This window comes from Gouania willdenowi, chromosome 20 (genome assembly GCF_900634775.1).
Source record: "Gouania willdenowi chromosome 20, fGouWil2.1, whole genome shotgun sequence".
Taxonomy (NCBI): Eukaryota; Metazoa; Chordata; class Actinopteri; order Blenniiformes; family Gobiesocidae; genus Gouania; species Gouania willdenowi.
In genome coordinates this window covers 2,028,480-2,042,447 of record NC_041063.1, presented here as the reverse complement: position 1 = coordinate 2,042,447, position 13,968 = coordinate 2,028,480, and the positions used below count along the sequence as shown (strand labels likewise).

Below are 13,968 nucleotides of genomic sequence, written 5' to 3'. Positions count from 1 at the left end.
TTCTCGATATTGGGGTAGGGACCCCATTAGGGGTCGCGAGACACATGAGGTAGGTGGAGGTAGAGAAACTAAGAATATTTTTTGAAAAATTTGAGCCAAACTTGCCATACTTTGACCCATTTTCATCACTTTTTCTTGCCATATTTTTCCTCCTTTTAATACATTTTTGCTACATTACTCAAATTTCTGCCACTTCTCCATCAAATTTCAATACCTTTTCTAAACATTTCTTCCACTTTCAAGACATTTCCAGCACTTTTACTGTATACCCTTTCCACCACTTTTCCCACATACTGTATATTGACCCATTTATGTCACTTTTAACCTATTTTCACCATATTGTTTTTGCCAATTTAACCACAATCATGATTAGTCACACCCATTATTTGCCAGTTTAAAATGATTGTTCCTACTTTTTGAACCCCTCCCATTCGGTCCACTTATAAGCCAACACTGACACTTTCAACCCTTTTTACCACTTTTCTGCTGGTTTTTGGTCACTCTAATTTGCAACTTTTGACCAATTTCACTGCCTTTTCAACCATTTTTTACACTTTCAACCCATTTTGTTATTGATTAAAATAATAACACTTATATACTATGAGGCAAATATTAATAAATCTTCCTGGATATCAGTGGACATTATTCAGATGAATAAATAAATGTGGTTATCACAGATTCATAGAACAATAGACCATAATTTTACTGACTTTATGGATGGACCCCAAAAATCTCTCCCCTTTATTCCCCCCATAGATGGTCCTGTCTCCACATGACTGTTCTTCAATGTTCATGTCTGTGTTCAACCACCTTCAATATAAACTCAATGCCCCACATTAGCCTTAAAAAGCAGTAAAGACATGCGTCTTTCTGTAGAAAGGATGAGCTATGTATGTACTTGGTGCAGGAGCTCTGCAGTTTACTTGGAGTGATGGGAGCAGTGACAGCTCATGATTTAGGTTTGAAGGTACAGGAGACAATGACAAAAAGTGACGAAAATAAGCAGCATCTTCAGCTGACAAACTTTTACATTTGAATGTCTAGAGAGAGATTTCAAGAACAATATAACAGCAAATTATTAGGTACAAATACATAGAGGCAACGCATGCTTCCAGACCAATTGCTTGTGCTCAGTACTCGCCGACTGACGTCAGACTGATGCCTGAGAACATGTGTTTGACAGGTACAGTGCTGCAGTACATTTACAAGTCAGTTTGTTCACAAATACACAACATATCCACAACTCTATTATGTCAATTCCGTGTCTAAGACCTTATCAGTCACAAAAACCCTCTGGATGGCCAAAGACCTTCTACATGTGCACAGAACTCCAGAAAAACTGCATCAATGATGTGATGTGACAGAGGGGGAAAAACTAATGGTGTCAGACCAGCTGTGGAAGAAGTGGAAAACAGCCAAAAGAAAATGGAAGGATTGCAGGCACTGATGAACTGAGCTTTAAGGCTTTTTTTGCATCGATTGGAGCACATTGATATAATATAATAATAATAATCGACCCCCAAACTTTTGTGGTACAGTTTTGAGGCAAAAAATGTATAGAAACAAGATTAGAAAAAGCACCAAATACATGTATGTTATTTTAAGTCAGTGTTGTTATTTAAAGTTGTATTTAACATTATTGAGCCTTTAACCTCCAAATGTCAGCACTACCATCAAAACAAGGCCAGGGTTATGAAACAGTTTCTAATGGTGGGAGGATACCCTAAAATCATGATATGATACAATATTGTCTGTAATGATCAATATGATAGGATACTTTGAAAAGAAAGAGGAAAAAAAACAATTATATGTCTTTTTTTAATTTATGTATAGATTTCATAATTGTTGAAATATTTGATATTGATCTCTTTATGAGCCTTTCAAGTTTTTAATTAAATTTGAAAATATGATAAACAATAAAATCATTTTTAAAGTTTCACATCCAAACTCAAAATTCCATCCAGTCTGAAACTAGAACCAAACAGCTAAATAATGGCCCTCATCATCATCATCATCATCATCATCATCATCATCATCATCATGTTGTCCACAGTCTACACCAGATGTAAACAACTGGCGGTGCGGGGGCCAAATGCAGCCCTCAAACTAATGTTGTGCGTCCCCAAAAGTAAACAGACAAAATGACTCAATATATACACAAAAATGACTACAAACAATGCACAAAATGACTCTAAAAAAATATTAAAAAAGACACAATGAGGACAACAAAAATATACAAATATATAGTAAAATATACAAAATTTCAATAAAATAAACAAAATGACAAAACACCAGCAAAAGTATACAAAAATAACAGAAAATATTAAATCTGACCAAAAAAAAAAACACAAACTGACATAACACAGAAAATAATAGCAAAGATACACAGAATGACTTCAAAAACATACATTGAAAAAAAAACAAAAAACAAAGATTACAACAAAATCACAAGAAAAACACACATAAAACACTTAGTTTTTCCCCTGTATTCATGTTCGGAATGTATCATTATATATATTCCCATTCATAATGGTTTCCTACAGAGAGTTTTAGACAGTTTTGATAGAAATTGGCAAAACAGAGACTCTGGCCTGAGAAACTGACCAAGAAATGCTAAGCCAGGACAACAAACCACATTATTTTGTAAAATCATTACTATTCTGCTCATTTTGTGTGAGTATTGTCCAAGCTGGGATCAAATGTCTCCAGTTTTAGTTAATAAGGCTATACAAACAATACATTACACAGTAAAGTGCACATAGTGTGAAGAAAATAAATACATATTAACACAGAATAATCCAACTTTATTAAATGAGCATATTTGAGCTATTTTCCTGCATCACACACAGATATGTGATGTTCTACCAGGGCAATATGAGGAAGTCTTATTCATTTTCTGACAGAGCAGACAATACGCTTTCAGGTCTGCCACCCCCAAGTTGCCTCAATGTTTATTTTTATCTTTATATATGTCTACACTTTGACAGGTAAACAACTTTCCGTGAAAGCTGAAAATATTTGACTTCAGACGAGGTTGACTTTGAGCCAGTGCAGGCAAATACATGTGATGCAAAAGGAGATTGCTTCTTTCACGTGTTTATTATTTGGCATTTTCAAAGAAGACTTATTATTTTTTTGGTTGTGGTGCAGTCAGAGATTTTGGATTTGTAGAACAGGAAAACATGATGTGTGTGGGCTGTTTTCTAACACATAAAGCAACATTACCTAATTAAATAATCAACAATTGGCCCTAATCAGACATAAAACCCCACGCTAAGTCTGCATATAGTAATAACGTCTATCAATCACCCCAGCAGGTGAACTTCTCTTTTGTTGCACTCTTGGGCTTTCAATAACTTCAAAAAGAAATCAGCTTTTATCTACAATTATCCCCCCCTCGAAGAACTCACACCTCCCCATAGGAGCGAAACTTCTGCTTTACAAGTTCTTTTCCCTTTTGGAATAACATCAATAACGTGAACGATTTCCTCAAATGAAAAATATTGGATGATTGAACTTGCAAAACCCGCGTTGAAAAGCAGCTCCCAAAAGAGAGGCTATTTTGCGATCATGGCAGGGTTGAGAGAGGCCAACATCAAAGCGGGGGCGGGGGAGGGGGGGAAATACAATCAGAGCTATTAGAGCGCTATCGCTAGCTTAACTGCTTCACTGACAACATGGCTCCACTGTTCACCACAACAACCTGAGCTGGGCCTTAGGGACACATAGTGAAGCAGAGGAAAAGACGCCCATATATGAACAACAGTAATATTTTTACAATTTCATAGTTTCTGAGAGAGTAAAGAAATTGTTTTCTGGCACCCAGGGTTGGGGTCTATTCCACTTTTCAATTATAACTCAATTAGAAATACGGTGATTTTTTCAATTACAATGATTATTTTTCCCTTGCAAGTCAATTACTGTTACATTCTCAATTACTAAAGTTCAAATTCAATTAATCACAATTACCAAACTTTTATTACATAAGGACATAAAACATTCTTCATCCATGATAACAGGTCAGTTTTGATCAATGTCTGACCAAAATCAGCTGTAAATACTAAACTATAAACCAATGTGTTTCTCATCTCTTTTTATCTTGTTCTGCTTCTAATCAATGAAAATATTGGTATTATTATTGTTGGTGTGGGCGTCTGATTCTTTTTTCTGTCAGTATACCCCAAGATTTATTTATTCATTTTTAATGGTAAAATGATTTTCAAGTGAACTGACAGGTAGAGAGAAGTCTTAAAACACATTTTAATAATTATTAACTATGTATGTGTAAGCCATAGAACTGCAACATGGTTTTAAATTTAATTAAATTGTAATTGAAATGTATAGCATTTCCATCCCAATTACAATTACAAATTAAACTAGGCAAGACCTGTATTTGGCAATTAAAAAAAAAAGTGTTGACACGTTTATTCTTTTTACTAATTAAATTGAAAGTAATAATGCAGGAAAAGCAGAAGACTGACCTTGACCTTAAATATGACCTTGAGCGGAGGAAATGTTGTTCAATGGTACCAGTCTGAGCACTGTATCTCAATTAGCTTTGGTCCCATGAAATAAAATACTGCACTTGAGATGAGCTTTTAAATGTAAGCATCATACGTGAACAATAAATATTTGTAAAGATATGGAAATTTTTGTTTTTTGACACTTGACGTGACCTTGACCTTGACATTTTGGCTCCAAAAAAGGTCGACTGCACATCGGTGACATTGCCCCTACGACATATGTGTTTAATATAATATTTTACTATTTCATATTTACTACAAAAATTGCATCAAATTGATTTTAAATACAAAATATACTAATCCCGAGCAGTCTCACACTCAAAGAACTTCATGTGCACGTCATTAGTTTGTCATATCGCGGTTTGTTCTATTTGTTAAGTGTTTTGTTATGTTGTCTTCTCTATACTGGGGTTTTACAGTGTTTTATGTGTTTTGAATATATTTTATATATAATTAAATGGGATGTTGTACAGCACTTTGTGAAAAAGAATTTCCAACTCCTTTGGTTGTGTGTGTTATTGTTAATAAAAACAAGTTGGTGCACACTACCGAAAGCTAAGACAATTGTAGGCAGAACTAACAGCATTATGTTCAGTCATTGAGGATTTAACAAACAGTTATTTAGAGTTAAAGAAACCAGGATCCACTTGATGATTGCTTGAAGAAAGTTCTGATCACACTGAGCTACTGCTGCACATAGAAGAAAAGTCCTACTTATGCATTCCCACTAAAAGTAGAAGAAGATTGTAGCCACATTTGAAGCTATAAATTGTGGCTGTAGCTGCAGAAATAAAGCTTCAACAGCAGTTTTTCTAAAAGTAAAAGAGCAACAACTGTCACACTCTAGCAGACCTAATCAAGGACTCTAAGGATTGTGGGATTGCTTAGCATTTCCACAATAATTGAGTAGGGATAAAACATAGTGGTCGGTTGTACCATGCTGTTATTTTATTTAATACATTATTTAATATTTTTGCATTTTCACAATAACTTACTTAGTGATTGTTTTTTATTGTTAAGATGTAATTATTATTGTTAATTTGATCAAATAAGTGAATAGAAGAAGTACTTAATACAAAGTAACTGTCAAAGTAATTATTATGTACAAATATATTACATTATCTACAATAACAGAATAATAAAAATAAAAAATAAACATATATATATATATATAGATAGGTTCATGTTCTCCTAAGCCTGCATCTCATCACACAACAGGTCTCAGTGATAAGAAGAAAAACACACTGGAAACAAAGAAACGAGGGGGGAGAGTGGGAGGTTGCATCCAGTGACATTTTTTAAACATGAGCACGAGTAAGGAGCTGTTGAGTGATGAGCACATTTGATAAGCACTATTATGACAAACACAGTCCTGACTGATACGAGGGATAATTTATGACTTCCAGTCTGTTTTTCTTCAGAATCTTTACTGCTTTATGCGATCCGTCAGCGTTTGGCCGTGGCAGTGACTGATTGGCTATCAGCTCTCATTAGGGTGCTGCATAATCTTCCTTGCATGTGACAGTCATAAATGATACCTGCTATAATATCGCTGTGATGATGGCTGATGCTGCATTTGACATTAGTTACCGTACCTGCAGCCTACAGAACAATGTTTGCAAATACAGCGTCTGCTTTCACAAATACATCATATGCCTCAGATACTGACGCCTCATACGTCTACTTCACTGATTTACAGTGTGATAATGTCACTAAAACATCATTGTAAACACATTTACAGAATAATGTGCCTATTCTGCAAAGCCCAGTTGATTTTTTGTTCAGTTTACTACACAGTAGTATGAAGCCTTAACCCTCCTATTATCCTTGGGATTAATTTGACCCCAATCAATGTTAAAAATAATAATTGACTATGTGTTTGCTTCATATTCATTACTTTTCCTAATTTGATGGGGACAATCAATTAAGCATAACATTATCATAATGATATTTTTTCGATGTGCTGAACACAAAGTATATGAGCTTGGAAGGCAGCTTTTTATCCAAATAATTCCTCATTGTGCTGTGTGTATATTTCTCTCTCTCTCTCTCTCTTTAAAATGTCCTAAAAGGTTTACTGTCAAATTAGAAAAGTTTTAGAGATAGACTAACTCTAAAACTGAAAGTTTTTAACCCATCATACTGCTCACACTGCTTCATACCATTTACACTGATGTCCACCCCATAGATCGATACATGTGACCAGTACAAGACGAAACCTCGTCTGTAGTGGTAGCATTTCAGAGCATGGAAGATGCCACAAGACGTTTAATATTAACCTAACCGCTAGGAACGAGTGTATCATAGTGTATCATGTTTTTTCTGCAGTCTGTGCTTTCTCCTCGCCCTCCTAGGGCTCTCTTTTCTGTTTCAGGTGTCTTGATGCTGGAGCTGGGGGTTTCTGATAGATGTTCTCACGGCTCAACTAGTCTGGGACACTATCCTTTTATCCTTGTCTGTTTGTCCTTCTGTTCACTAAACCCAACCAGTAGAAGCGTAATGCTGCCACCTCTGACCCTGGTTCCGCTGGAAATTTCTTCCTATAAAAAAGAGGGAGTTTTTTCTTCCCACTGTTGCTAATTACTTGTTTATGTGGATCTTGATGAGTTCTTTCTTTTTTACTATGACTTTATATTTTGTTCAGCACTTTGAGATGACTTTGTTATATTTTGCGATATATAAATAAAGATTAATTGAATTGAATTGAAAGTTGAACCTGATGATGGCGCTGCAGGAAAGATCATATCCTCACCACAACCAATAGGATTCATACTCTAGTGGTCATTAATGTTGTCAGTAAATTTGAGAAGATTTGGATGAAAACTATTCAAGATAAATGAATTCTAATTTAAAAGTTTGGCCTGATGGTGATGCTAGAGAACAGGTCAATGTTTTTTTGAGTTTTCAATAAATTAACAAAGTGACGGTCTGATACAATAACTTGGTCAACAATTTTCTGAAAATAATTTCGTGGAGGCAAAAGTCCCTGGGGTCAGACTGACCACAAGGGTAAAATGAGTTAGTAGTAGAAACAGCTCTCACCTCTTTCTAGAACCACTTAATGCAAGAATGTGATACAGTGATGCAGATGATGGACTCATCATATGCAATCAACCTTTTGCCATTACTCATACCTGGAGCCGGGAGAGACAGAACAAAAATAAGAATGGCCACGTTTCTCAATTTGAGAAAGTAATGAGAAGACAATTTCAAAGGCTGACAGAGAATTGTGATGGTTCTTCAGCTCAATCAACCTGAAAGTTGATCCAAACCTGCAGAGGTGAGGAGACACGTCTAATGTAGGATCTGATCTGAGCCTCATCGACTCAAACAGTAAAATAAATATCTATCCCTCCATTGCTGATACACAATCTAAAAACTGAAAATTCATTCCTACAAAGAAAAGTACAGAAAAGTGATTATTGTATTGATGAGAAAAAGCTGAACAATCAATTCAGCATTAAATGGCTCATGTTACGCAAAATGGACTTTTCTGTGCCATGAACATCATAAAGGTCTATTAGGACTTCATACACATGCATAAAGTGTTTTTATCATTAATTCCATCAATCATTAGTTAGAGGGTGATTTGCTCCTTTCTTACTACAGGGTGAGCACAAACACCTCACTGCAACTTAATGACACGTTCCCACTTTGATGACAAATTTGACGCAGCACTGAGCTGGAGAAGCCACGCCTCCAGAAAGCTCTCTGCAGTGATTGACATGTAAACAGACACGCCCACGAAGGTGAGCACGTCAGCGTCCTTCAAGCAGTGCTATGTATGTATTTTCTACAGCTCTGTCTCATGTTTATAAAGCAGCATGAGCTCAGCCACGGAGTGGGTGGGAGGAGGGTGGGCCGTCCTCTGGCCCTACGTCACCGTGCGGGGGGAGGAAGTCAGTGTCCCGTCAGGCAGCAAATCAGCCTGTTTGTGTAGAGTTGCTCAGAAAATGACTTTTCAAAAAGAGATGGGTGAAAAATAGCATGATTTGGACCTTTAGGGACTGATAAGACTACATTTGTATGGAGGATCAACTTTGCCATAAATAAAAACAAAGACATAAATGAATGAATGACTGAATGAATTAATGAAATTGCTCATGACACTGCAATGGCCCTTCCCCTTAATGTTCAATTGTTAATGTATATTGAACCGTTTAATTAATGTGTTTCACACAGTTTTATGAATGGAATTTATTTGATTTTTTTGTACTAATATTGATGTATATTGCTATTATTATTATTATTAATATGTCCAGGGATAACAGATGGAAAAAAGCTGTTGCCTAACTCTGGTACATTTACTGGAAAGTTAATAAATGTACATTTTCTCTATCAAATAATCAAACAAACAATAATTCCAGCAAGTTATTATTGGGTTCATTTTAAATAATAATATGTAATGGTTTCATTAATTCAGACGATTGGTTTTCAGGAAATTTACTTTGATCTCCAGACATAAATGTAACCATAGCATATTATTAAAAAAGAAGACAAAAATGACTTGCTGGAATTATTACGTAGAAGTCAAGGAAATATCAAAGTGATCAGCAGACGCCTCTGACGAAGACTGGCAGTTGACAGTTGAAACACATCAGGAGATCAAAGTAAATTTCCTGAAAAACAGTTAACGAACAAAGAAACAAATAAACAACTTAATACCTAAATATATACCATAATGTACGTTAGCACGTACAAATAAGTGTAAAGCACATAAGAAGGCTGTCCACACTGGTTTAACTGTTTGATTGGTGAGTGCAAAAATAGACTGCACAACAAATAAATAGAATGTATGGCATATATTTAGGTATTAAGTGATGTACAGTATGTATTATTCATAGAATATATATGTAGGTATTGTTTTATTGTTTAGTTATGCAATGGCCTTCACTTTGTCCTTTAGGTATTGTTCTTAGCTAAAGTTATTTTAGCTAAAGAGAATAATTCATACACTGCTTTCTGCTTCTTCTTCTATTTCATTCACACATCAGTAGTACTGGTGGAGGTAAGCTACATCTGTCTCCACAGCCTAAAACAAAGTTCATACATTTGAACTTTCATTATTATGCTATTCAGGTGACAGCTAATAATCACTTACCGTCTCTTGTTCTCAGGACAAATGATTGATTATGTGATCTATACGTTTCACCCAACTAATGTTTTCTATGACTGAGTTCCAATAATAAGTGACTGTGTACATAAAACATATTGATGGGCGCAGTATTTTTCTCATCAGTAATGTGTTTGATAAATGTAGCACTGATTATATAGTGTTTTAATGTATAACTTCTGTATTCAACTTTAATCAACATAGAATAATGAAGTTTTACTTTAGGGGTTCAAACCTAATGTCGTTAATTATCTAATATCATTATTGATTCAGCTTAGATAAAAACTCATTTGAGCTCTTTAGTGATGATGCATCATATTTAAAGACAGAGTAATTGTTATTGCAGCAAATTCAGTGACAATGCATAATATTGGGTATTAGGGCTTCACTATATTATGTCCTAATAATGTAACAAAGATCAATGCATTTTAAAATGTCTGTAAAAAAGGACAAACACGTAAACAAGCAAAAACTAATGCATTTGTCATAACTAATCGTTAGTTTTCTAAACATAAATTGTAGAGATGGGTGCTATTATCAGTCAACAGAAATTATTGACTGATATTTGCCCATAAAATGTAATCATCGGTATTAATTTTTCCATCAATATTGAAAAAACAATGTGTGTTGAGAGATGTAAAAAAAAACATGATGGCAAGTTTTGCATCACTGAAGTTAAGTTAGTTGTCCGGGCTTAACACTTTTTAACAAATTGTTTTCAGGAAAAAAATGTACCCACTGAAATATCCAGTGTTTGCTGCTTAATAAAACAAAAAAAAAAAATCCTCGCTTTTTTGTTCTGCATGTTTTTTTTTTGAAATACAAGTTTGATTGACAATTTTCTGGACGTTTCCTTTCCACTTCGTTATCATCGACCGTATCCATGGAAACCTGAGAACAGCATTTTGATTATAAGGTAATAATAACACCCATTGAGTTGTAGCTCAGTGTGTGATGGCTGTGAAACAACGTTTTCCATTTTCCATTCCACTCCGTTACCACAAAAAGGTATCGGAGTGGAAAGGCCTTCATCACTGAATCCCATATTGAACAAAAAATAGGAAGATTTCAGCACTGCTGCTAACATGGAACATAAAAGCTGATATCTGAGAAATCTATGTTTATGTATGATTCTTTGAAATGTGAAAAAATACCTAAGTAGTCTTTTACTATGGTCTACTGCCGGTGGTCATTCATATACATTAATGTAAATAAGTCCCTCCTTCGTCCTACAGACTCCTATACAAATGGAAACGATTGCCGAGTGTGCCCAGCCAATAGGCTTCGACTTCCTGTTTTTGAGACTGTCAATCAAAGTAAATGCGGAACAGCACGGAAACAGATTTTGGCTCCTACATAGACCTATATCAAATGCGACTCGATGCGATCTTGTTATGTTCCGCGATGCACATGCAGAAAAGTAGAGGCGTGGCTTCTGGGAGATTGGCAGAGGCAGTGGGAGGAAGTGAGAATGTTTAGGACGGGATATCGAGAAAGGGATATCGAGATGTTTCTCAGAAAGTCCGGATAGCAGCTTTAATGCTGCGTTCACACCGACTGCATCACGAAATGTTCGTGCGACAAGATTACATACAAAGTCAATGGATAGATGCGGCCCAGATGCAAAATCTTTCCTGCGTGGTTCGATCCACACGGTAAGTGTGTTGGTCCTGTGAGCGTGCTCCCAATTTTTTATCATATTCGCACATTCGCTCGAGTTGAAAATATAGAACTCCTTCAACTGTTTCACATGACAAAAGCCAATCAGAGTCTGACGAAGACGTCAGGCTTTCAACATGGACACCGGTCTGTTCACCCATTCAGCCATGGAGTAGAAGCTGTGTGTGACCATCTGGAGCTGTATGACACGCCCTTTTTAACCAGGACTGGACTAGAAAGGATTTTGCGTGGAGGAGAATCAGCGAGGAGGTGGTAGTAGCAGGTAAAAGTTCTCTCTGAAGTTTTCATCTTTGAAAGTCGGCACTAAGCTAGGATAGCGTTAGCCGCTAATCACATAGTGGTTTATGTTTATGAGAGGAGAAAAAGGAGCACAGCTCCTCACTTCTGCAGGCAGTGAAACACACCGAGTTGGATGTGTCACTAGTGGGCGGTGCTTCACTTCAGACGTGCATATGAAGCCAATGGGGACATTTTTTTATTCGGTGTGAACGCGCATAAGTGAGCTACTGCACCCTTTAAATTCCATGATTTTCAACAAAAAGTTTGCCCATATACAATATTATCTAGAATTAGGTTCAGTTAATATCTGAAATTGGAAATGAAAAAACTTGGATAAAAACAAAAAGGTAGTATCTCTAATAAATAGCATTAGCAAATACTGGAATCAATATCTAATATCTCTCCCACAAGGATGGATTTACTCAAGCAGCTGTTATTCCATTTCCTCTGCCCTTAACCAAATGGCAAATCGAAGCCCAGCAGGTTTTTAATGCAGTGCTGCACCTCATGGAGCACAAACTAAACTGAGAGCAGATGAGTGAAGAGGGAAGGGTATTGTCTAACTGTGACCTGACGATCATCAGCACGTATTAAGCAGCACGATTTCACTTTCTAGGGACATGACTTTCACATAAACTTTGGGTAAATGTTTTCCTTTCAGTTCCTTTGGCCTCCTAGTGCTACTAGACAATAACCCCCCCACCCCCATGATACTCATAATCTCCAACCTGGATTTCTGTTCTCTGTCCAAACATCCCATCTAACTAAAAAGCAAGGAACGTCTGTGTGTGTGTGTGTGTGCGCGCGTGCTTGTGGAGCAAATATCTCCCCGACGCGGTGCGAGTTGGACCTGAAACTTGGTCAACGGATTCCAAATTCTCCGAGTGTGTGTATCTGTTATTTTGGAGTAATTTGGTCATTTCACAATGTTTATTTTAATTTTATTTCACTTCTGGACGGCCCCGAAATGAAACCTTTTCAACTTTTGACCTCAGGGTGTGAGGGGGCGCTAGCGCACCATCTATATCTATTTCACTACACAGCTCCTCACCCGAGCAAGAGTCACGTGTGCGGCCAGAGCCAATCGCTGCACACACAGCCAAGCAGACACGGACTGTAAACACACGAGTGTGAGAGAGGAAGATAGTTTAGACCGAAACACGGGAGCTCTCTGAATAGATCATTTGAAACCGTCAGCCACTGGTGAGTCTTTTACAGACACGTTTCCCATTGTATAAACCATATAACTGTTGTTCAATAACGCGCTGTTTCACTAGAGTCGTTATTGACCTCAAACTGTTCAATACTTCATCTGGAAAACTGCAGATTCTCTGTGGTGTCGTGCATGGAAGTTAAGCTCTGACCACTCGGTTCGAAGGTAAACAATGATTTTTGTTTTTTTAAAAAAGACAGCCAAATTGTAGATAATACTTTAAATCATTTACTCACTCATGTAGTTTGGAGTTTTACGTTTTGTTTTGCGCAGTTTTGTTACTTTTCTGATTGGCGCTACAATGTCTATGGAGTTTGGTTATCAGCGTCTCAAACATTTCACGCAACACACACACACAGTATTTATTTATTTATTGAAATATACTAAATGAGTAAAATAAAACACAAAACAATGCACAAAAAGACAACTGAAAGAAGAAAAAATACACATGACTCCAAAAAACATACATTACAGAAAAATACAACAAAAATATGAAAATGACTCAAATTACACCAAACAAAAAAATATAAAAGTGAGTAAAAAAAAAAAAAAACAACAAACACATTTATCATGTTCATGTCCCATAGAATTAAACCAGGGAAATCACACACGCTGTTTTATTTTGCACCCGAAAATAAACCCCTTTTCTTATTTGGTGATGATGTCGTTTCAAAACGTTAGTTTGCCCGTACGCTATTTAGACCGAACAGACCTCACCCAGAAGTGATTGACGGCAATGGCTGCTGTGTTGAAAGCTACACATTTCTCTGCAGCGCGTGTGAGAGAGAAAAAACATATATTACAGAAAAATACACCAAACAACAAAAATATGAAAATGACTCAAAATACACTAAACTAAATACTTATACAAAAAATACACTAAAATGACAACAGAAATGCACAAAACTAAATACTGATACAAAAAATACACAAAATAACAGAAATGAACAAAATTACACAAAATGACTCGAGAATCACACTACAATGGCAACAAAAAAACTATAACTATACAAAAAATGCACAAAAACACAACAGAAATATACGCAAATACACATAATGACTCCAAAAACATACACTACAGAAAGATACACCAAACAAAAAATATATAAAAGTGAGTAAAAAAAAACAACAAACACATTTATCATGTTCATGTCCCATAA

At 36.0% G+C, this 13,968-nt stretch overlaps 1 protein-coding gene across 3 annotated transcripts in view; it reads right to left on the bottom strand.

Annotated features, from left to right (window-relative positions):
• Positions 1 to 13,968, bottom strand: part of LOC114453931 (partitioning defective 3 homolog) — a 563,018-nt gene that overhangs the window by 125,305 nt on the left and 423,745 nt on the right. The gene's annotated exons all lie outside the window — the stretch shown is intronic.